The sequence below is a fragment of the Ovis aries genome, chromosome 22 (genome assembly GCF_016772045.2).
Source record: "Ovis aries strain OAR_USU_Benz2616 breed Rambouillet chromosome 22, ARS-UI_Ramb_v3.0, whole genome shotgun sequence".
NCBI classification, from domain to species: domain Eukaryota; kingdom Metazoa; phylum Chordata; class Mammalia; order Artiodactyla; family Bovidae; genus Ovis; species Ovis aries.
In genome coordinates, this window is record NC_056075.1 from 31,500,630 (window position 1) to 31,523,000 (window position 22,371).

Here is a 22,371-nt window from a genome sequence, read left to right on the forward strand (position 1 = left end):
TTAATCTTATAAATTTAAAAGTGTCTGGATGTGGTTTTTTTTTTTTTCAAAACTTGACTTAAAATGTGATACTTCAAACTGAGGAGCTGTGTTCCTTATTCCACAGCTCAACTGGCAGTTCTCTGGAGACAGAAGCCCACTCTTATGGTGGCAGTCCCAGACAAGTTTAAGAGCAAACAATCCTTTTATTTTACTCTTGTCTTGCCATCCATTACAATTGGATCCCTGTGGAATGCCGATTATTCAATTTTCAGAATCATGCTTATTATATTTTTCATCTCATTCCAGAGTTCATTGAATCTGAGACACAACCATAATATACAGAAGCAATTGCTACTGTTTTCTCCCATTAATACAAGCATATGTTATTTTCCTCTGTTCCAATTCTTAAAATAAAATTTGCATTAATAAGATCTCCAAAGCTGAATCCAGAATGACTGAGAGGGTCTGAATCCGATTTAGAGGGATGATAATTCTTATCAGGACAGGCTTAGGGGAAGAAGAGTTTAAGGTCATCATGGTCTTTGTCCCTTTAGGGCAAAACAACCAGGTCAAACAGCCTTGCAAGGATCCTTTAATACCAAATCTTTCCTCAAAGGAAGCAGGTAGCCACAGGCTCCCTGGTCCCAGAAATCTTGATCACAGAATCTGTAGTAATCATCAACCACTGAAGATCGAAATAACCAGGGCCTTCTATGATCTGGAAACTCCCCCATCTCCTAGGCCATTCCCATCTCTGTCCAGCCACATACACTTGCATGCATGCTCTATTTCAAGATAAAGAGGTAAAGCAAAGCAAATTAAACAAAACAAAACAAAAACAAAAAAAAAGAAAACCCCACATAATAAAAAAACGAACTTTAGTTACACTGAATTAAACACATTTGGTGTAACTGACACATTTTTCAATAATGTATGGCAAGACTGAGTATTTGACTGATAGCAAAAAGGTATTACAGATTAGCCGTTAAGAATATAGGCTTTAGCACCATTTACGATAGCCAGGATCACGGAAGCAACCTAGTTGTCCATCTGTAGACAGATGGATGCATAAAGGAGTTGTGGTACATATACACAATGGAATATTACTCAGTCATAAAAAAGAATGAATTAGAGTTGATTATAGTGCGATGGATGATCCTAGAGCCTGTTATACCGAGTGCAGTAAATCAGAAAGAGAAAAATAAGTATCATATATTAACATATATATGTGAAATCCAGAAAAACAGTACTGATGGAACCTATTTGCAGGGCTGGAATAGAGACACAGACATAGAGAACAGTCTGTGGACACAGTGGGGGAGGAGAGGGTGGGATGAATTGAGAGAGTAGCCCTGACATATATGTCACATATACACATATATGCTACTGACGCATATATACTACCACGTGTAAAATTAGATAGCTGGTGAGAGCTGTTATATAAAACAGGGAGCTCAGCTGGGTGCTCTGTGATGACCTAGAGATCGGGGGTATGGGAAGAAGGCTCAAGAGACAAGGGGAATATGCACACTTATAGCTGATTCACATTGCTGTACAGCAGAAACTAACACCATGTAAAGCAATTACCCTTCAATTAAAATTTTTTAAAAGAGAATATGGGCTTTACAATGGGACAAACCTGGTTTTTAAACCAGGGCCTGCCACTAATTAAGTCAGTGGTCTCGTAAACTAAGAAGATGTAGACTCTGCGTTTAAAGATTGAAGCTAATTGCGCATTTCTGCCATTGCTTTTTAAAAAATCATTATTTTAAAAAGAATTTGTAGCTTTTCAAAATTATTTCTTAAAATGGTAATTAATTACCTTTAATGAACTTTATGCAACTATTATTTTCATTTTTGCCTCCTCTTCCAATTTGTGTTCATCTACATAGTCATACTGATATGGTTGCAATCACAATTCCCATATTATTTTCTCACTTTATACTTTAGTTTAAACATCTTCCATGTATCCAAATCTTTCTAATTATCATTTCAATGAATGCATTATCTTTCATCATAGTCCATACACCATAATTTACTTAACAATTTCCAGAGTGCTGCACATAGAGATTGCTTCCAATTTCTTCTTGCTGGTATTGATAATGCTGTTAATTAACATGCTTATGCATACAGCTTTTTTCCCCCCTAGTGAGTTATTGACTCTTACGGGAGGAAAAGAAGCCGTCATATGTTTTGAAACTGACTGCTGGAGTCCATGAAACAATATTTACATCCTTTGAAATATGGCTATGTGTAAGCTGCAGAGTTCTCTCTGATTTCCAGCTAGAAAGGAAGGCTTGGGACCCAGTTCTTATCTGCTGTCCCTTTTGGAGAGACCTGTGAAAGCTGTCCAGTGGCACTTGTTGCTGTTCAGTTGCGAAGTCTTGCCCGACTCTTCATGACCCCATGAACTGCAGTGCCAGGCTTCCTTATCCTTCACTATCTCCCGCAGTTTGCTCAAAATGTCCATTGAGTCAGTGATGCCATCTGACCATCTCATCCTCAGGGCACAGAGGCACTTGGGCAAGCCCATATATTAGCATTCCTCTTTATTTTGTTTTAAACATTGTTACAGGAGTTTGAGGGCAAAGTAGCTAGCTTTTATATAATTAGGTCCTTATAATGCCAGATCCTGGAGGCAAGATAGAGTGAGCCCTCCCTTTCCTACATCAATCCTTTACAGGCCAGTGTTTTCCTATAATAGTGCTGCTTGAATAACCACCCATTCAATTTAAAACTCAATTGCAAAGCAAAGAAAGCGCCATTTCTGTTTAAATGCAGAACATCAGGCAGCAAATAGGACACTCCAAATCAGAAAGGTCTATGAACAATTTCAACCTTGTTTAGAAACATCATTTTTAACATTGTGGCGAGTATTGCCAATTTCAGGCCCAGGGTAGATAAGTCCTTAAAGTCTGTATTGTTTTAAACTAAACTTCATAAAGGGTTCAATGGTTTTCATCTTTTATGGGAAATGAGAGTTATTACAAATGCAAAAAAGTTCAATTTAAATTAAATTTCAGCCACACCTGCAATAATGCTTTAAAAGGGAAGATGGAGTCTGATGATATTTACCAAAGACATCACCAGGCTTGGGCAGCTGAGCAAGTGTAGCCTGAAAATGTCTCACGAAACACAATTTAGGTCATTTTTATTCATTGTGCTATGCAGAGTCACAGACCTCAGAAAAACACACTAATAAAACATCATACTCTGCTTAATGGTCTCCCCTCGTTCGGCACCATAATGATAAATGAAATGCCATTAGCATAAGGCAAGTCCATTTCTTGTAGTCTGTGGAGCCCAGGACTGTGACAGAATTGGAATGCAGAGAATTGATTGTTCACAGTTCAAAGGAAAAATGTACTGTGTTTCCTAACTCCATGCCGAAGCCTACATTGAAGTCCGAGCCCTGAGAAGGCTCGTGATCCCCAGGCTGTGAACACGGAGCACTCAGACTGAGGTACGTGGACTGGAATGTTGCTTCAGAAGACTTTTTTTCAAAAATAACATTTGAGAAAGACCAGAAAAGCAGAAAGTTGGATGCTTCCTACAGCTTCTCCCTTGCTCTACAAGGAGCCCTTATTCAGTTATTCTAGAAACATCTTCAGTTACGTTCCATTCTTACCATGGGCCATGTACTCTGCTGAGCCCTGGCAATACAGACAGATAAAAGATAGACAAGCTTCTGCTTTCCTGGAGCTTACATCCTAATGAGAAAGACATTAGGATAAACAAGCTTAAAATGACACTTTAAAATACTTTTCACTGCCTGGAATTATTTAGCAAGACAAGGGATGGGTAGGTTTATTTGATTTACCAAATAAAAATATAGGATACCAGTCAAATTTGAATTTCAGATAAACAAAAATTTTTTTTCAGTATAAGTATATCCCAAATATTGCATAGGATATACTTGCACTAAAAATGATTCATTATTTATCTGAAATTTTAATTTAACTAAGCATCTTGTATTTTATCTGACAACCCATGGAGTGGATAGTGAGTGAGTGCAACATGAAATAGGATTGTCTGGGAAAGTCTGTCTTCCAAGATCTTTTCAAGTTGGGAGCAACTTGCATTTTAAATGTCTATGTGATAATAACAAATAGCAAACCATATGTAGAACTTGCTTGTGTCAGGCACTGCTCTAGGTATTTACATATTATTACCTTAGCTAATTTTCACAACACCATTTAACAGATAAGAAAACTGAGGAACAGACAGGGTTCCAACTCACCCAAAATCACTTTAGTAAGTCTACCATTGACAGCATGTCTCTCTTTCTTTTTGTGACAATTTAGCTATAATGCTATTCTCTCTGAAAAATTTTTTAGTATAGTTGATTATAGTATTATGTAAGTTTCAGGTATGCAACATAGAGATTCATGATTTTTAAACTCTATATATACTTATTATAAAATATTGGCTATAGTGCCTATGCTGTGCAATACATCCTTATAACTTGTTTATTTTATACACAAGCTTCTCTGGTGGCTCAGAGGTTAAAGCATCTGTCTGAAATGCAGGAGACCCGGGTTCAATCCCTGGGTCGGGAAGATCCCCTGGAGAAGGAAATGGCAACCCACTCCAGTACTCTTGCCTGGAGAATCCCATGGAGGGAAAAGCCTGGTAGGCTAGAGTCCATGGGGTCGCAAAGAGTCGGACACAACTGAGTGACTTCACTCAGACTGCACTTTATCTGCTATCACCAACATTTCCCCCCCTTTCCACTGTCCCCACTGGTAACCATTAGTTTGTGAATCTGATTCCTTTTTGCTATATTCACTAGTTTATCTTTTAGGTTCCACATATAAGTTATGTCACACAGTATTTGTCTTTGTCTCTCTGACTTATTTCACTAAGCGTAATAGCCTTAAAGTTCATGTATAGGTCATTCATACATATGTCATATATCCATTCATTTGTTGCTGGACGCTTCTATATCTTGGCTATTGTAAATAATGTTCCTATGAATGTGGGGTGCATGGATCTTTTAAAGATTAGTGTCTCCTTTTTCTGTGGATATATACCCAGGAGTAGTATTGCTAGATCTTTTGATTGTTTTATTTTTAGTTTTTTCAGGAACCTCCATACTGTTTTCCACAGTGGTTGTACCAGTTTACATTCCCACCAACAGAAGTCGACCCTTTCTTTCACATTCTCACTGACAATTGTGATCTTTTGGATGATGGCCATCCTGACCAATGTGAGATGTTATCTCATTGCAGTTTTGATTTGCATATCTCTGATGTGGTTTTTTTTTTTTTTTTTTTTTTTTGAGTCTGTAGTCACTCAGTCGTATATGACTCTTTGTGATTTTTTGGACTATAGCCCTTTAAGCTCCTCTGTCCATGGGACTTTTCAGGCAAGAATACTGGAGCAGGTTGCCATTTTCCTCTTCCAGGGCATCTTTCAGATGTGGGGGTTGAGCCCACATCTCCTGTGTCTCCTGCATTGCTGGCAGATTCTTTACCTGCTGAGCCATCAGGGAAGCCCTATTCTCTGATGATTAGTGATGTCAAACTTTCTTCATATACTTGTAGGTCATTTGTAAGTCTTCTTCACAAAAACGTCTGTGCAGGTCTTTTGCCCATTTTTGAATCTGATGTTTGTTTTTTGGATGTCGAGTTGTATGAGCTGTTTACATGTTTTTGATATTTATCAGTCATATCATTTGTGAATATTTTTTCCCTTCAGTAGGTAGTCTTTTTGTTTTGTCAGTCATTTCCTTGGTTGTGCAAGAGCTTTAAGTTTAATTAGGTCCCTCTTGCTTATTTTTGCTTTTGTTTCTTTTTTGCCTTAGAAGACAGATCCAAAAAAATAATGCTGCAATTCATGTCAAAGAGTGTTCTGCCTCTGTTTTCTTTTAAGGTGTTTATGTTTTCTGGGCTTATATTTAGGGCTTTAATCCATTTTGAATTTATTTTTATATAGGGTATTGGAAAACATTTTAGGAATTAACCTGCTGGGAGGGATTGAGGGCAGGAAGAGAAGGGGACGACCGAGGATGATATGGCTGGATGGCATCACGGACTCGATGGATGTGAGTCTGAGTGAACTCTGGGAGATGGTGATGAACAGGAAGGCCTGGCATGCTGTGATTCATGGGGTCGCAAAGAGTTGGACACGACTGAGCGACTGAACTGAACTGAACTGAAGGAGGTAAAATACCTATACTTGGAAAACTATAAGACACCAATGAAAGAAACTGAAGATGACACAAAGAGATAGAAAGATATACTGTACTGTTGCACTGGAAGAATTCATACTGTTAAAATAACCGTATTACCCAAGACATATTACAGATTCAATGCAATCTCTATCATCATACCAGTGGTATTTTTCACAGAATTAGAACAAATAATTTCAAAATTTATATGGAAATACGTGCATGCATGGGGCTTCCCATGTGGCACTAGTGGTAAAGAATCCTCCTGCAATACAGGGACATAAGAGACTCAGGTTTGATCCCTGGATCAGGAAGATCCCCTGGAGGAGGGCATGGCAACCCACTCCAGTATTCTTGCCTGGAGAATCCCATGGACAGGGAAGCCTGGTGGGCTACAGTCCATAGGGTCATAAAGAATGGAACACAGTGTCTCTTCAGTCATGTTTGACTCTTTCCAACCCTATGGACAGTATCCCACCAGGCTCCCCTGTCCATGGGATTCTCCAGGCAAGAATACTGGTGTGGGTTGCCATGCATTCCTCCTGGTGAATCTTCCTTATCCAGAGATCGAACCTACAACTCCTGCTTTGCAGGTGGATTCTTTACCACTGAGTCTTCAGCGAAGCCCATGGAGAAAAACAAATGACTCCAAATAGGCAAAAAAATCTTGAGGGAAAATAATAGAGCTGGAGGTATCAGACTCCCTGACTTCAGACTATCCTACAAAGCTACAGTAAGCGAAACTATGATACCAGCAAAAAGCAGATATGCAGATCAGTGAAACAAAATAGAAAGCCTAGAAATAGAGTAACACATTTATCATCAGTTAATCTATGACAAAGGAGGCAAGAATATACAATGGATAAAAAGACAGTCTCTTTAATCAGCAGTGCTGGGAAAACTAGACAGCTATATGTAAAAGAATGAAATTGGGAGCATTTAATTTTACTGATATCATGGAGGGTTCTCAAGACACTCTGTCATTCTGGCCAGTTGAGGAAAAGACGGTCTTCTCCCCTATCAATATACTCTTCCAGCTCCTGCTGCTGACATATATGGGGTTATTTAACACAAGAATGCATTTTTATTTAAAGTCACTTTCATACACGTTTTTCTTGGAATGCCATCTAAATCCTATGAATTAAATGCTATCATTTTCTTCATTTTACAGATGAAGAAGCTGAGGCTTCGAGAAGGTAAGTCACATACATGCGTGTGATCCTGTGGTGTTATAATCGGCAACAGAATGAAGTCTTGACCTCAGATCTGTAAGATCATCCTCCTGGCATCAAGCCTGCATCTAGTAGGTGCTCAATAAATACATGTTGAATTGCATTCAATATAGTGTACTTGTGGTGTAAACACCTAATAATTAGCTTTTTCAATTGTAATGTAAGTGCCTGATATCAAGCCTTTGATTGCTAAGCAACCACTTCAAAGACATCCATCTGGAAAAATATATTTGCATCTATACAACTAGATAAAAAGCCAAGCTACCCCATCTCTGAAGTTCCCCTTTTAGAGACCTAGAGAAGTGACCTTTTGACCACCTGGTTTTCCCTTCCTGTGCTTCAATTACCACTCTCACATTTTAAATTCACCAACAGAGTGAACACACAAAATCCTAGGCACCCCACCTTTGACTTCAATAAAAGTAGGACCCCAGGTCCACACTTTTTCTCTCTCTACCTACAACCTCACTGTGTGTCTCTGGGCATGTCATATACCCTCCAGGCCTAGAAAAGCTTATCTTTTCAAAGTTTCCTGATGGTTGTTGCTGAGTTGTATCTTACAATCATAATAAAATCCACAAAGGCTGGTCTAGCCACAATGCTGGCTCTGGCTGGAGAAGGGTCTTTAGCGGCTCCTTGAAGTAGTATGAAGCCCTGGTGAGCACCCACAGGCGTTTCTAGCTGATTGCATCACTTATCAATAGGCTGTTACTGTTGTTCAATTGCTATGTCTGACTCTTTGCAGCTCCATGGGCTGCAGCACACCAGGCTCCTTTGTCCCCCTCCACTATCTCTCAGAGTTTGCTCAAGTTCATGTCCATCGAGTTGGTGATGCTGCCTAACCATCTCATCCTCTGCCTCCCTCTTCTTCTTTTGCCTTCAATCTTTCCCAACATTAATTTATTTTCCAACAAGTTGTCTTTTTGCATCAGGATGAGACTGACATAAAAGAGTGCTTTAACAGCTCTTCACTGGGTGTTTTCTTTGCAGAGAAGCTGGGTATTTCTTTGCAGAGAATATGGTGTTGGCCCCGTGAAGACCAGTTGCTCAAATGACTTCACAAACTCAGGTGCAGGTGGTCCAGAGGGCTGGATGCCCAGATCTCCCACAGAGGTTTAAACATGTTAGTCAGGGCAGAAGTATTACTGTTACTAGTTTTATAACTATATGAATAATGTAAGCCCTTGCCCTTTCTCAACCAAATCACTCGAGGACTGTGAAGTATAATGCCAAGAAAATCACCCAGATGTGAGGCTGGATTTATATCCATCATTAGCCCAACTCCTAAGGCGATGAGATTTGTGATGATGGTGGTCCTCTCCCATTTGCCTCCACAGATGTCAGCCTTGGTCTCATATGGGATGGGTTAGCTTTTTGGTCATTGAGAAAAATGCACCTGATTTGTGTGGCCTTTCTGGGTAAACAAAATTTTTTTGGCAGAAGAGCCATTTTCATTGCTTCCACACTGGACTGATTTCTTTCCCTTAGAGGCCTCTGTGATTTCAGCAGCCCAAGGAGGTCTTCTCCCCTGAGTAACAGTACTGTAATTAGCCAGATTCCAGATGAATTAAGAGGCTGAGGGAAGTTTGTAGAATGGGTGGGGCAGAAGGTATGGCCCAGGGCCTTTAGAGGGGGTGGGATGAATGATAGAAAGTCAAGAACAGTGAGATGGTATTGAAAATCTAAAGTCACCATCTTTGCCTGCTCCACCTCTGCCTACCTGTTCTCTGCGTCCTATGGGTTGAAATGCAATGTGCGGTATACTTTAAGAATCACAATAACAATTGCTTTCTCTTGCACAGATCCTGTTCTATCAACCACAAAAGCTCTGGGGTGAGCAGGGTTGGGGTGCTGAGCCCACAACCACATGAGATGACGATTCTGAAGGACAGGACTTGCTCAGGACCTTTCAGCAAGCAAAACGCAGACAAGGCTCAAGGGTAAGTCCTCTAACTCCCAGGTCAGTGCTATCCATTCCTGCTTCAAGGTGGTGAGTACAGTTTGTATACAGGTGCTGATTGTCTCAAGTCACACACTCAGTCTGCACTACAGAAACACTGGGCACTCCTCACAGGCATGTTCATTTCCCCTTTATGAGTTCTCTGCACAAAGGGTACCAGGCTCTCACCCCAAATCAGTCCCCCGTTTCTAGCTCACAGCCCCACTCTTAGACTTTGAAGCTGTTTTGGTGCCTCCATTCCAGACAGTTTGGTCAACCAGTCCTGGGTGGCAATCTTCGTTGAATCTTCCTCCTGGAGAGAAATTCGCCACCCATGTTCTAATCTACAGTGCATCAAACACCACTTTTCTGCAGGGATGGTGGACAGAAATGCCAGATGCCTGAGTGATGGGCATCTCTTATAAAAGATAAAGGATGACGGCTGGATTTGCTTTGAATAAGTGTTTCCTATTGATTTAGAAGAGGCTTCCGAGGTGGCTCAGGGGTAAAGAATCCACCTGCCAATGCAGGAGATGCAGGTCCAATCCCTGGCTCAGGAAGATCCCCTGGAGGAGGAAATGCGAACCCACTCCAGTATTCTTGCCTGGAGAAACCCATGGGCAGAGAAGCCTTTTGGGCTGCAGTCCATGGGGTTGCAAAGTGTTGGACACGCTGAATGACTAAGCACGCATAAGTGTTAGTTTAGAAAAGCAGCAACGAGGGGGGACTTCCCTGGTGGTCCAGTGGCTGAGACTCTGCACTCCTGATGCAAGGTCCAGGGTTCGATCCCTAGTCAGGGAACTAGATCCCACATGCTGCAACTGAGCTCATATGCTGCGACTAAAGACCTCACATGTTGCAACAAAGACCGAGATCCCATGTGCTGCAACTAAGAGCTGGCACAGCCTAAATAAGTAAATACTTTTTTAAAAAAGGAAAAGGAAAAAACAGCAGGGGCTGAAAATCCAAACATTTGGGGTGTGTGAGCAATAAACCACTGAAGAGAAAAGGAGGCTAAGGCTTGAGGTCATGTTGAGGCATTTATCACAAACATGCAATGTCAAGTAAGACTGCATTAACTGCTGAGGGCAGAGGGAGGGAAAAAGCAGTGAATCATGACTATGAGGGTAGAAAAAGCATTCGCTTTAGAGTAGCAGAGACTAAGGTTTGAGTTGAGGCTCTGTGGCACATTGGATATCATTCAAGCCACTTGAAAAAAACAGTCTGGCAGAACTGATGTTGAAGCTGATGCTCCAAAACTTTGGCCACCTGATGCAAAGAGCTGACTCATTGGAAAAGACCCTAATGTTGGGAAAGATTGAGGGCAGGAGGAGGAGGGGACAGAGAGTGAGATGGTAGGATGGCATCACTGACTCAATGAACATGAGTTTGAGCAAACTGTGGAGATAATGAAGGCAAGCCTGGCGTGCTGCAGTCCGTGGGGTCACAAAGAGTCAGAAACGACTGAGCAACTGAACAAGAACAACAACAAGTCACCTGACCTTTCTTGGTTTATTCTTGTTTTACAGATAATTGTTATGAATATTCATTCACTCAACAAATACATTGAGCATCCACAATGTGCCAAACTCTGCTCCAGGAACTGAAATACAGAGAGAAGATACCTCCTTCAGAGAGCTTCTATTCTAGGCAGGAGAGACAGACTAAAGAAACACAGAAAATTATCAGACACTGATGGGATACTAAAGTTAAAAAGCTGATGTGATAGAGAATGGCTGAGAGGAGCTTGGGTTATATTGGTCAAGAAAGGCTTTTCTGAAGAGCTGACATTAAGAAAGTAAAAAAAAAAAAGTAATTTGTAGGGAAAAAGGGGTCCTCTTAAGATATACTCATATAAATAAAAGTCTGGACTCACTGAAAGAAAAAAAAGAAAGAAAGCTTCTAGTCATTCTGACAGCTATGGAGTAGGTGCTAGGCAGAGTCAACAGCTAATGCAAAAGCCCTGGGGCTTCAGAAGGGGCTGTGGGGTAGGGGGCTACATAAGCAGGACACGGGAGCATGAGGTCAGAGCAAGGGGTTTGGACTAGATTCTAAATGTAAGGGGAGCTGTTGGAGTGTCTTGACTAGGAGAGTAACCTGATCTCATTTGCATTTTTAAAAAGATCTCTCTGACCCCTGTGTGGAGAACAGATCAGAAGTAAAGAGTCAGGCTGGGAGGTGACTGCAAGGTGACTTGGTTGTGATTGCGAAGACAGATGGACAGATCATGTTTTGAAGGTGAAGTCCCCAGGACACGCTGATGGATTGCATGTGATGGCTGAAGGCAGAGAAATCAAAGATGGAATCTGAGGTTTCCTTTCAGTTTAAACAATCGACAGTTGACGATGCCGTGTGTTGAGGAGGAACCGAAATAATGTACGTAAAAGCAGTCCTGAGGATGTGTGACATAGTAAGTGCCTCAGTTAATATGCACTGAGTGAGTACTGGGGTAGGGAGGAGACTAGACAAACCTGGAAGGAAAAGGTACCCAGGTGCATGAAAATACACAGAGAGATGCTGCCTTCAGCTAGCTGAAGATGTCCACTTATTTCCGCAGCCTGGCTTGGTTCCCTGCAGCACAGGACACTGGGCAAAATTCTACAGGGAATCGGGAGATGCCCTAATCAGTGAAAAAGTAGGACAGGCAGGGGGATTTCTGGAGCTAGGGATCCAGTGGAACGTAGCTATGCACATAAGTAATGTCAGGTGGAGGTTTTTCCAGTACAAAGCAGCCATCTGCACCCGTACAGCCAACTCCACACCCTTTCAGTGGGGACAGAAAAATGCCAAGTTCCAAATGGAAGAAAACAGTCACATGACTCTGGCTCATAGTTCTAGGCCCTTTTTTCACCTTTACCCTGCTTTGGGGTACAGTAGAGCTGTCAGTGGGGGCAGATTAGAATCAGGGGCTGGACTCATCTGGAGAGACTGACTTTCCAGTCCCAGCTCAGCTCTGTGCTGGGCAAAAGTACTAGATGTTTATATCTTTTCTCACATTTAATCTTCACTACAACACTGTGAGAATTGTTATTCCCATTTTATTAATAAGCACTGTAAGCCTCAGAGAGGTCAGCTCATTTATCCAAGGTCACACAGCTTGAGTGCATGGTTTCTGCTCTCATGGAGTTTACAGCAGATCATCCTGTCTCATTCCTTATTGAATCCCCACTGGCTTGCACACAGCAGGGGCTCAGTGAACATTTGTTGATTGGATAAATAGTGGCCCCAAAGCTGGTGTTTAATCACAAAGCCACACTGTTCCCTTTGAAGCATAGATCGAAAAACTGCCTTCACCCCAAGTTCCTCTATGTGGTAATGAGGTAAAATCTGCTCTCTAGAAATCCAATGCACAAGTCTTAGGAAACTTTGGAAAGACAGCCTACCTTGGGGCTCATTCTCACTGGCCCCACCAGGTGAGTCACTCTGGAGTGATGAGGTCTTATGAGAAAGGCAGGGGGCTCCCTAGTTCCCCGAACTCACCAGGGGATTGGCATCTGCAGTCCTGGTGTTTGTATTTGGATTACATTTGATGGCATGCTGAATTGGTGACTAATTACAGCATGCCCAAATAAGGTACTTTAATTATAGCTTCTTTAATTCCAAGGAGAACTCTGCTTGGAAAACAGAGGGACAAATTGGATGCAGATCTGCTTGTTCTGATACCTAAGCATGGCTTGGAAAATGAATTACCAGGCAAGTCAGTGGTTCATTCCATTAGCTCCTCATAAGACATTGCTTTGTAACTGCCTGCTGGGGAAGCCTCCCAAGGGAGGGGCTTTGCAATCTTCACAGTCTGATTACTAAAGTTGGTGGCCTGGTCAACCCTGGGGACACACGTGGGTGTTCCAGGAGGCTGACTTCTGGCCTGGGTTCAGCCTCCTGTTTCTTTTCTCTGGGAACATTTACCCAGCTGTCGTGGACATTTTAGGAGGACTTTGCTCAGTCAGCTTGAAAAGGCGGACTCTGATGTTTTCTGTTGGAAATCATTTACTTATCTCCGTTACCTCTTGAACTGTATAAATCCAATTCAGAGCTTTTTAAAAATTTATTTACAAAATTTTTAATTGGAGGATAATTGCTTTACAATATTGCATTAGTTTCTGCCCACCATGAATTAGCCATAGGTATACATATGTCTCCTCCCTCTTGAACCTCCCTCCCACCTTCCACCCCATCCCATTCCTCTAGGTTGTCACAGAACTCTAGGTTTGAGCTTCCTGCATCATACAACAAATTCCCACTGGTTATCTATTTTACATATGATAGTGTATATATGTAATGTTACTTTTTCAGTTTGTCTCTCCCTTTCCTTCCCCCTGGTGGCTCAGAATTTAAAGTGTCTGCCTGGAATTTGGGAGACCTGGGTTTGATCCCTGGGTTGGGAAGATCCCCTGGAGAAGGAAAATGGCAACCCAGTACTCTTGCTTGGAGAATCCCATGGAGGGAGGAGCCTGGTAGGTTACAGTCCATGGGGTCGCAAAGAGTCGGACATGACTGAGCGACTTCACTTTCTTTCTTCACTTTCCTTCCCCCATTTGTCTAAAAGTCTGTTCTCTATGCTAGACTATACATGCTGTAAGGAAAAGTAGGTCAGTTTGATGGTTAAAGGTAAATGTTGGTAAATATATTATTTAAATCACTGTGTGGATCAAAATAAACTGTGGAAAATTCTGAGAGAGATGGGAATACCAGACCACCTGATCTGCCTCTTGAGAAATCTGTATGCAGGCCAGGAAGCAACAGTTAGAACTGGACATGGAACAACAGACTGGTTCCAAATAGGAAAAGGAGTACGTCAAGGCTGTATAATGTCACCCTGCTTATTTAACTTATATGCAGAGTACATCATGAGAAATGCTGGACCGGAAGAAACACAAGCTGGAATCAAGATTGCTGGGAGAAATATCAATCACCTCAGATATGCAGATGACACCACTCTTATGGCAGAAAGTGAAGAGGAACTCAAAAGCCTCTTGATGAAAGTGAAAGTGGAGAGTGAAACAGTTGGCTTAAAGCTCAACATTCAGAAAACGAAGATCATGGCATCTGGTCCCATCACTTCATGGGAAATAGATGGAGAAACAGTAGAAACAGTGTCAGACTTTATTTTTTTGGGCTCCAGAATCACTGCAGATGGTGCCTGCCACCATGAAATTAAAAGACGCTTACTCCTTGGAAGAAAAGTTATGACCAACCTAGATAGCATATTCAAAAGCAGAGACATTACTTTGCCGACTAAGGTCCGTCTAGTCAAGGCTATGGTTTTTCCTGTGGTCATGTATGGACGTGAGAGTTGGACTGTGAGGAAGGCTGAGTGCCGAAGAATTGATGCTTTTGAAGTGTGGTATTGGAGAAGACTCTTGAGAGTCCCTTGACTGCAAGGAGATCCAACCAGTCCATTCTGAAGGAGATCAACCCTGGGATTTTTTTGGAAGGAATGATGTTAAAGCTGAAATTCCAGTACTTTGGCCACCTCATGTGAAGAGTTGACTCATGGAAAAGACTTTGATGCTGGGAGGGATTTGGGGCAGGAGGAGAAGGGGACGACAGAGGATGAGATGGCTGGATGGCATCACCAACTCGATGGACGTGAATCTGAGTGAACTCCTGCTGGGAGCCAGCGTGAGGAACTCTGCCATGGCAAAGGTCATGAGGAAGGAGGCTTGGCATATGCAAAGGTGAGATCGAGCCTCAGGAGACCCCTGTTCCCAAGCATCTACCCCTAAAACCAGAATCTGCCTACTTTACTGTTTTATGCTCTCATCTACACCTCTGACTTTACGGGGGGCTATTCTCCCCCCCCCCCCCGGAAAGGAGTTCAGTTAGGATTCCAGATAATAAATCTCCTGGGTGTGACAAGGGTGTCTCAGGTCAAACCTCTCTGCTGGCAAACTAGCTTGTGTGACAGGATTATCCACACTCCTGCCACTACACACATGATTGTTTACTACCTCTCAACCATAAACAGCACAGAGAGTTTGGAGTATTTTGAAAGTCTTAATTAACATAGGGCTTTTCTCATTGTTGAGTCAATGATTGCCACCAGGCCTCCATATCCTTAAGCACCTGGGAGTATGTTAATCAATGTAATTGGAATGTAGAAAAGGAAATATAGTAGTTTTGATGTTAGCAATACTAGACGTTTTGAGTTAATGAATTTTCTCTTTTGTTATAGATCACTGTACTCCTCTTTCTTTGTTATAAATCACTATGTCCTTGCTATGTAAAAATGTAACTATCACTATCTTAAGACTAAATAGATCTTAAGGGGAACAAGTTTCCTGATCGATTAACCTTTGTCAATAGAAAGAAAGGTGGGGCCATAAAATGTTAATCGGTCTCCAGACCAGAATATATTGTAAAACAAACGTAAGACCCTTGTAAGAACAAAGATATGCTGAGAACACATTTATCTCTATGTATAACTAAAAGTATGAAAGTGGATTTGGAAAATAAAGAAACGGACCAGTTCCTGGAAAGACTGGTTTCCCCCGTGTGGACTTTTCTCGTTCTCCTCTTTTTTGGCTGAATTCCCATCTGGAGGGTGGAGGCTTGCCATGTCTACTTACTTGCCCTGGCTTCTAAGACCCACGTGAGAGGAAGCCCAAGGCAGGGCACCCTCTGCTATTCAACCGGGTGCCGGTGGTCTACATAGATGGTGCAAACTCCTTGTCTTGGAGTTTTATTGGTTTTCCACGTAAACCAAGTTATTCAGCCTCTTTTCTCCACTAATTTTCCTACTACACTATTTCTTTCTAATCTCCCTCCATATCTTTAATTAAGCAATTAATTCCTCAGATGCCGATTCCTTCTCCGCTTTGAATTCCCTGGATCCACCAGAGCTGGACCCTGGCAAACTCCGGTAGTTGGTGATGGACAGGGAGGCCTGGCATGCTGCAATTCATGGGGTCGCAAAGAGTCAGACACGACTGAGCGACTGAACTGAACTGAACAAGATGAATTTGGAAAGGCCAATATTTTAGTCACTTCTTTTTTCTATCTCCCACAGTAGCCTTAAGACCTAAAATCAGTTAATTTTAGATTTTCATTGAAGACAAAAAGTCATTCCATAGCCCCAGCTCCTTCTTGTCCCATGCTCTTTCCTCCAAAGCAGAATTATTTGGAGCTCTCTTGAGTCTTTTCTACCTGTCACTATGACTGTGATGCCAGTGATGAGAAAACCTTGGTATGTACCACATCTACAATGTCAGACAGATTCATGTAAGTGATCTCACTCACTCCTCATAGCCTCACTCCTCTGAAAGGCACACAGACAGCTGTTGATACTCTTCTATTGCAGCTGAGCTCAGAGAGGTGAAATCACAGCCTATCATCTAGTTTAAGACAGGGTTTGCAAGATCGGATGTCATCCCCAGATTTTTTACTACTATAACAGTCAACACCTTGGTTTGAAAACAGCAGATTGTTCTGTAGCAGCCCACAGTGTGTGTGCCTCAAGCCAATATTCATAGAAGGCCTCCAGCTAATTCTTCGTGTTTAGATTAGGTTAGAAATCTAGACCAATTTAAATGAACAAATATCTAAGTGCCTTATGTGTGTCTAGCCTGGATATATGGTGGCATTCAGGGTTCAGAGAGTAGAATGCATATCACCTATGGATTTAGATTCTGGACAGACCTGATTCAAATCACAGCTCTTCTGGGGACTTGGAACAAGCTACTTAAACATTCAAAACCTTACTATTAAATGAGATAATGTAAAGTGGCATGTACCTTGAAAGTGCTTAATTTATGGTAGTAATGTTTTATGTACATCATCTCTTTCATCCTTACAGTACTCTTTATACGGTAGATACTATTCTCATCCCCATTTTATAGACTGATAAGCTGAATTGATTTCCCAATGGGTATACCACTGCATTTTGCCCCCAAACACAGCTGGGGCTGTTAATGGCTTCTTGTGATTAAGACGGGGGCTGTCCTTTTGTGCTTTTTTAGGTGTGCAACACTGTGGCGTGAGTTGGGCTAGAGAGAGGGATCTTTGACATTGAGACTCCTTCCTGCCCAATTAAAGTATACTGGTTGGGAATAGAGGGTGAAGGAAAAGAGCAATATTTGTCACATTCACTTACTCCTATTTACCAGAAGCATGCTGATGCTGGTACAGTTGGTCCATCGTATCTGCAGGGTTCTGAATCCAGGGATTCAACGAACCGTGGATTGAAAATATTAGAAAACAAAAGTCCAGAAAGTTCCAAAAAGCTGAACTTGAATTTACTGCACTCTGGCAACTATTTACATAGTATTTACATTATATTTACAATTATTTACATAGCATTTACATTGTATTAGGTATTACAAGTAATCAAGGGATAAACTATACTGTAGGTTATATGCAAATGCTAGACTTTTTATAATAAGGGACTTGAGCATCAGCAGATTTTGGTGTCTGGGCTGGGTCCTGGGACCTGTCCCTCATGGCAGTGGAGGGAAGACTGTATAATGATTAAAATACAGATTCACTTGAAAACAGGCCTGAATTCAGAGTTCCTTTTGTTGTTATGTGTTTTTCAAGGAATAGACTCTGAAACCCCAACTATCTTATGAGGGGATGGTTGAAAATTTTGACATTAAAAACTGAAAAAGACTGAGAACCACTGCCCCAGGGCACTTCCTTTTCAGGTGAAGGATCTCGCCGGGGAGCTGTTACCTTCTGGGAGAATCACAGGGGCCTTTGAGAAGCTGAGGAAATATAGTCATTCTCTCCACACACAAAAAGGCTATATGCACACATCCACACACAGCTTTGTATACAATTTCAGGAAATTCACAGATATCCTCTCTCCCCACATTCCCCAGGCCATTTCTGAATCAGAATTTGGACACAGGCATGTGGTTGACTCTGAGTTGTTGCCTGCTTAACTTGTCTGAGGTGCAGCAACCTCCTCTATCAGCCTGAGTAGAAGGAGGTGAACCCCGAGAAGATGTGCCTTAGTGTGCACCAGCCCAGCACCGGGACAGCCAGACAGGAAAGCAACCAAGGAACCAAGCCAAGGGGAGGGAGACTCCCATGCCCAAGTGAGCTCCCAGGCCCTGAGTAAGTGCCATTTAACTGCTCTTTTTATAGGCTTTTTCATTACCCTCAATAACACACACTTTGTGGTGCCCTTGAGTGAGTGTGGGAAGGGTTATTGGAGCGACTTGTAAATGTTAATGGCTCCTCAGACCAGCTTGCCTCTGGCTAATTGCTGGTGGGGATGGATGAGCCAGCAGGCTCCCCACCCTCCTATTAGGGCTGAGCAGAAGCTACCACGCTGGGCTTTCAACTCTATGTGGTCCTGCCCATTTCCCCTGAGGCAGGGAGTCTGCCCACCCTGCTGTGTGGACCACACCTTGATTTAGAGCCTAAGAGGGCACTTTGCATGGGAGGATGGGGGAAAGACACCCGCCAACCCCCTCAACCCCCCTCCCCCCGCCGACCCCCCATGCCCCGTGAGCTCTGAGAGCTTTAATATCTTGCTAGAAAAATTGTGGTCTGTGAGTTAGCAAGGCTTCCTTTGTGGCTCAGCTGGTAGAGAATTGCCTGCAATGCAGGGGACCTAGCTTTGATCCCTGGGGGGTGCTTATTAAAAATGCAGAATCTTGGGTCCCACTCCAGACTTAGAATTTGCATTTAAGAAGATCCCTGGGGTGATTCCTGTGTGCGGGAAAGCTTGGGAAGGGTGGAGAAGCAATGTTCTAATAATGGAAGTCCCCCACACGCTTGCCCAAGGAATTCGGAGAACTTCAAAGATCCCTTGGGGAAGATTTGACTCTAAAAATAATGCAGTAGGAATAATGAGGACCAGTGCATTTCGCGTGTTAATGCTTTGCTATCCACAAAGCACTCTGGCAGAAGCAGGACAGACTCTGTTACATGCTTCTGTTGCAGCTGCATCCTCCTTGCTAAAATCCATCCCACCTCTATTTTCCTGGATGACATCTACTTTAAGAAGAAAACAGTTGTGGGTTTGAATCCCAGCTCTACCATTCACCAATTTCATAACCTTTTGTAAGCTCCTTATCTTGCTAAGTTTCCAGATTCTTATCTATACTGGGAATGATGATAACTATCTTCTTCCTCTTGAAACTATTGGATAATGCATGTCAAGAAAATTAGAGATACCAAGGGAACATTTCATGCAAAGATGAGCTTGATAAAGGACAGAAATGGTATGGACATAACAGAAGCAGAAGATATTAAGAAGAGGTGGCAAGAATACACAGAAGAATTGTACAAAAAAGAGCTTCACAACCAAGATAATCACGATGGTGTGATCACTCACCTAGAGCCAGACATCCTGGAATGTGAAGTCAAGTGGGCCTTAGACAGCATCACTATAAACAAAGCTAGTGGAGGTGATGGAATTCCAGTTGAGCTGTTTCAAATCCTGAAAGATGATGCTGTGAAAGTGCTGCACTCAATATGCCAGCAAATTTGGAAAACTCAGCAGGGGCCACAGGACTGGAAAATGACAGTTCTTATTCCAATCCCAAAGAAAGGCAATGCCAAAGAATGCTCAAACTACTGCACAATTGCACTCATCTCACACGCTAGTAAAGTAATGCTCAGAATTCTCCAAGCCAGGCTTCAGCAATATGTGAACAATGAATTCCAGATGTTCAGGCTGGTTTTAGAAAAGGCAGAGGAACCAGAGATCAAATTGCCAACATCCGCTGAATCATCAAGAAAGCAAGAGAGTTCCAGAAACACATCTATTTCTGCTTTATTGACTATGCCAAAGCCTTTGACTGTGTGGATCACAATAAACTGTGGAAAATTCGGAAAGAGATGGGAATACCAGACCACCTGACCTGCCTCTTGAGAAACCTATATGCAAGTCAGGAAGCAACAGTTAGAACTGGACATGGCACAACAGACTGGTTCCAAATAGGAAAAGGAGTATGTCAAGGCTGTATATTGTCACCCTGCTTATTTAACTTATATGCAGAGTACATCATGAGAAATGCTGGGCTGGAAGAAGCATCAGCTGGAATCAAGATTGCTGGGAGAGATATCAATAACCTCAGATATGCAGATGACACTACCCTTATGGCAGAAAGTGAAGAGGAGCTAAAAGCCTCTTGATGAAAGTGAAAGAGGAGAGTGAAAAAGTTGGCTTAAAGCTCAACATTCAGAAAATGAAGATCATGGCATCTGGTCCCATCACTTCATGGGAAATAGATGGGGAAATAGTAGAAACAGTGTCAGACTATTTTTTTGGGCTCTAAAATCACTGTAGATGGTGACTGCAGCCATGAAATTAAAAGACGCTTACTCCTTGGAAGAAAAGTTATGACCAACCTAGATAGCATATTCAAAAGCAGAGATATTACTTTGCCAACAAAGGTCCATCTAGTCAAGGCTATGGTTTTTCCAGTAGTCATGTATGGATATGAGAGTTGGACTGTGAAGAAAGCTGAGCACCGAAGAATTGATGCTTTTGCAGTGTGGTGTTGGAGAAGACTCTTGAGAGTCCCTTGGACTGCAAGGAGATCCAACCAGTCCATCCTAAAGGAGATCAGTCCTGGGTGTTCACTGGAAGGACTGATGCTAAAGCTGAAACTCTAGTACCTTGGCCACCACATGCGAAGAGTTGATTCATTGGAAAAGACTCTGATGCTGGGAGGGATTGGGGGCAGGAGGAGAAGGGGACGACAGAAGATGAGATGGCTGCTTGGCATCACGGACTCGATGGACATGAGTTTGAGTAGACTCTGGGAGTTGGTGATGGACAGGGGGGCCTAGTGTGCTGTGATTCATGGGGTCGCAAAGAGTCGGACATGACTGAGCGACTGAAATGAACTGAACTGAACTGAACTGAACAGCCCAACACCTGGCTTTGGGTGAATCCTTGATAAATGACAGTCCATGGTTTTGTTTCTCTTGTTGCTATTTTTTGTGTAAATTCTCACAAGACCAAACTCTGCAAGGGCAAAAGCTGAGGTTTTCTTCTAACTGCCCACCAGTTTCTTACCAGCAGTGGTAGATTTCTTAAAACAGAATGAAAGTTTGATCTTCACAACACCTAGGAAGGTGAGCCAAGCAATATTTTCCCCAGGATATGCCTTAATAATCACAAGAACTCTGAGAGCCAGGTTTTTTTTCTCCTAGCTTTTGGATGATGGAGACTCTGGGATGGAAGGAAATTTGCCTGCGGTCACACAGCTAGTTACCATCTTAGGCCACTTGTTCCCCTTAATTCTTTAGGGAAAGTGAAAGTCACTTAGTTGCGTCTGACTCTGCGACTCCATGAACTGTAACCCACCAGACTCCTCTCATGGACTGTATCTCGCCAGGCTCCTTGTCCGTGGAATTCTCCAGGCAAGAATAGTGGAGTGAGTTGCCATTTTCTTCTCCAGGGGATCTTCCTGATCCAGGGATCAAACCCAGATCTCCCACATTGTGGGCAGATTTTTTACTGGCTGAGCTACCAGGGAAAACCCAGTTCTTTAAGAAAAAGAATTTATCATCAATCCATGTCCCACTTGCTACCCTGAAAGCTTATCTGTATAGACTATTGTTTCCCAAATTCTAGTCTTTGACACACCACTTGCACCCGTTTGAATACCGAGGCTATTTATTTTTTATTTTACCACATCAGCTCACTTTTTTACTTGAATGTATTTAAAAAAAAAAAAAAACAAAACAAACAACAATGGAACTCTAGCATTACTTTGACTATATAGTTCGTGGAATTCTCCAGGGCAGAATACTGGAGTGGGTAGCCTTTTGCTTCTCCAGGGGATCTTCTCAACCCAGGGATCAAACTCAGGTCTCCCACACTGCAGGTGGATTCTTTACCAGCTGAGCCATAAGGGAGGGCCAAGAATACTGGAGTGGGTAGACTATCCCTTCTCCAGCAATCTTCCCAACTCAGGAATTGAACCAGGGTCTTCTGCATTGCAGGCAGATTCTTTGCCAACTGAGCTATCAGGTAAGCCCTTTCAATCATAGAAAATAATAATAATACATACAAGGCAAAAAAAGCAGTGTTCTTTAATTCTGGGCAGATGCTGTTGCTCACAGAAGACTGTGCCCAAGAG

General features: G+C 42.3%; 1 long non-coding RNA gene across 1 annotated transcript; it reads left to right on the forward strand.

Annotated features, from left to right (window-relative positions):
• Positions 1-3,396: 3,396 nt before the first annotated feature.
• Positions 3,397-15,804, forward strand: LOC132658387 (uncharacterized). Its single transcript, XR_009597981.1, has 4 exons — positions 3,397-3,445; positions 5,920-6,147; positions 7,326-9,326; positions 10,855-15,804. It is a non-coding gene; the product is annotated as an uncharacterized LOC132658387 (long non-coding RNA).
• The last annotated feature ends 6,567 nt before the right edge of the window (positions 15,805-22,371 follow it).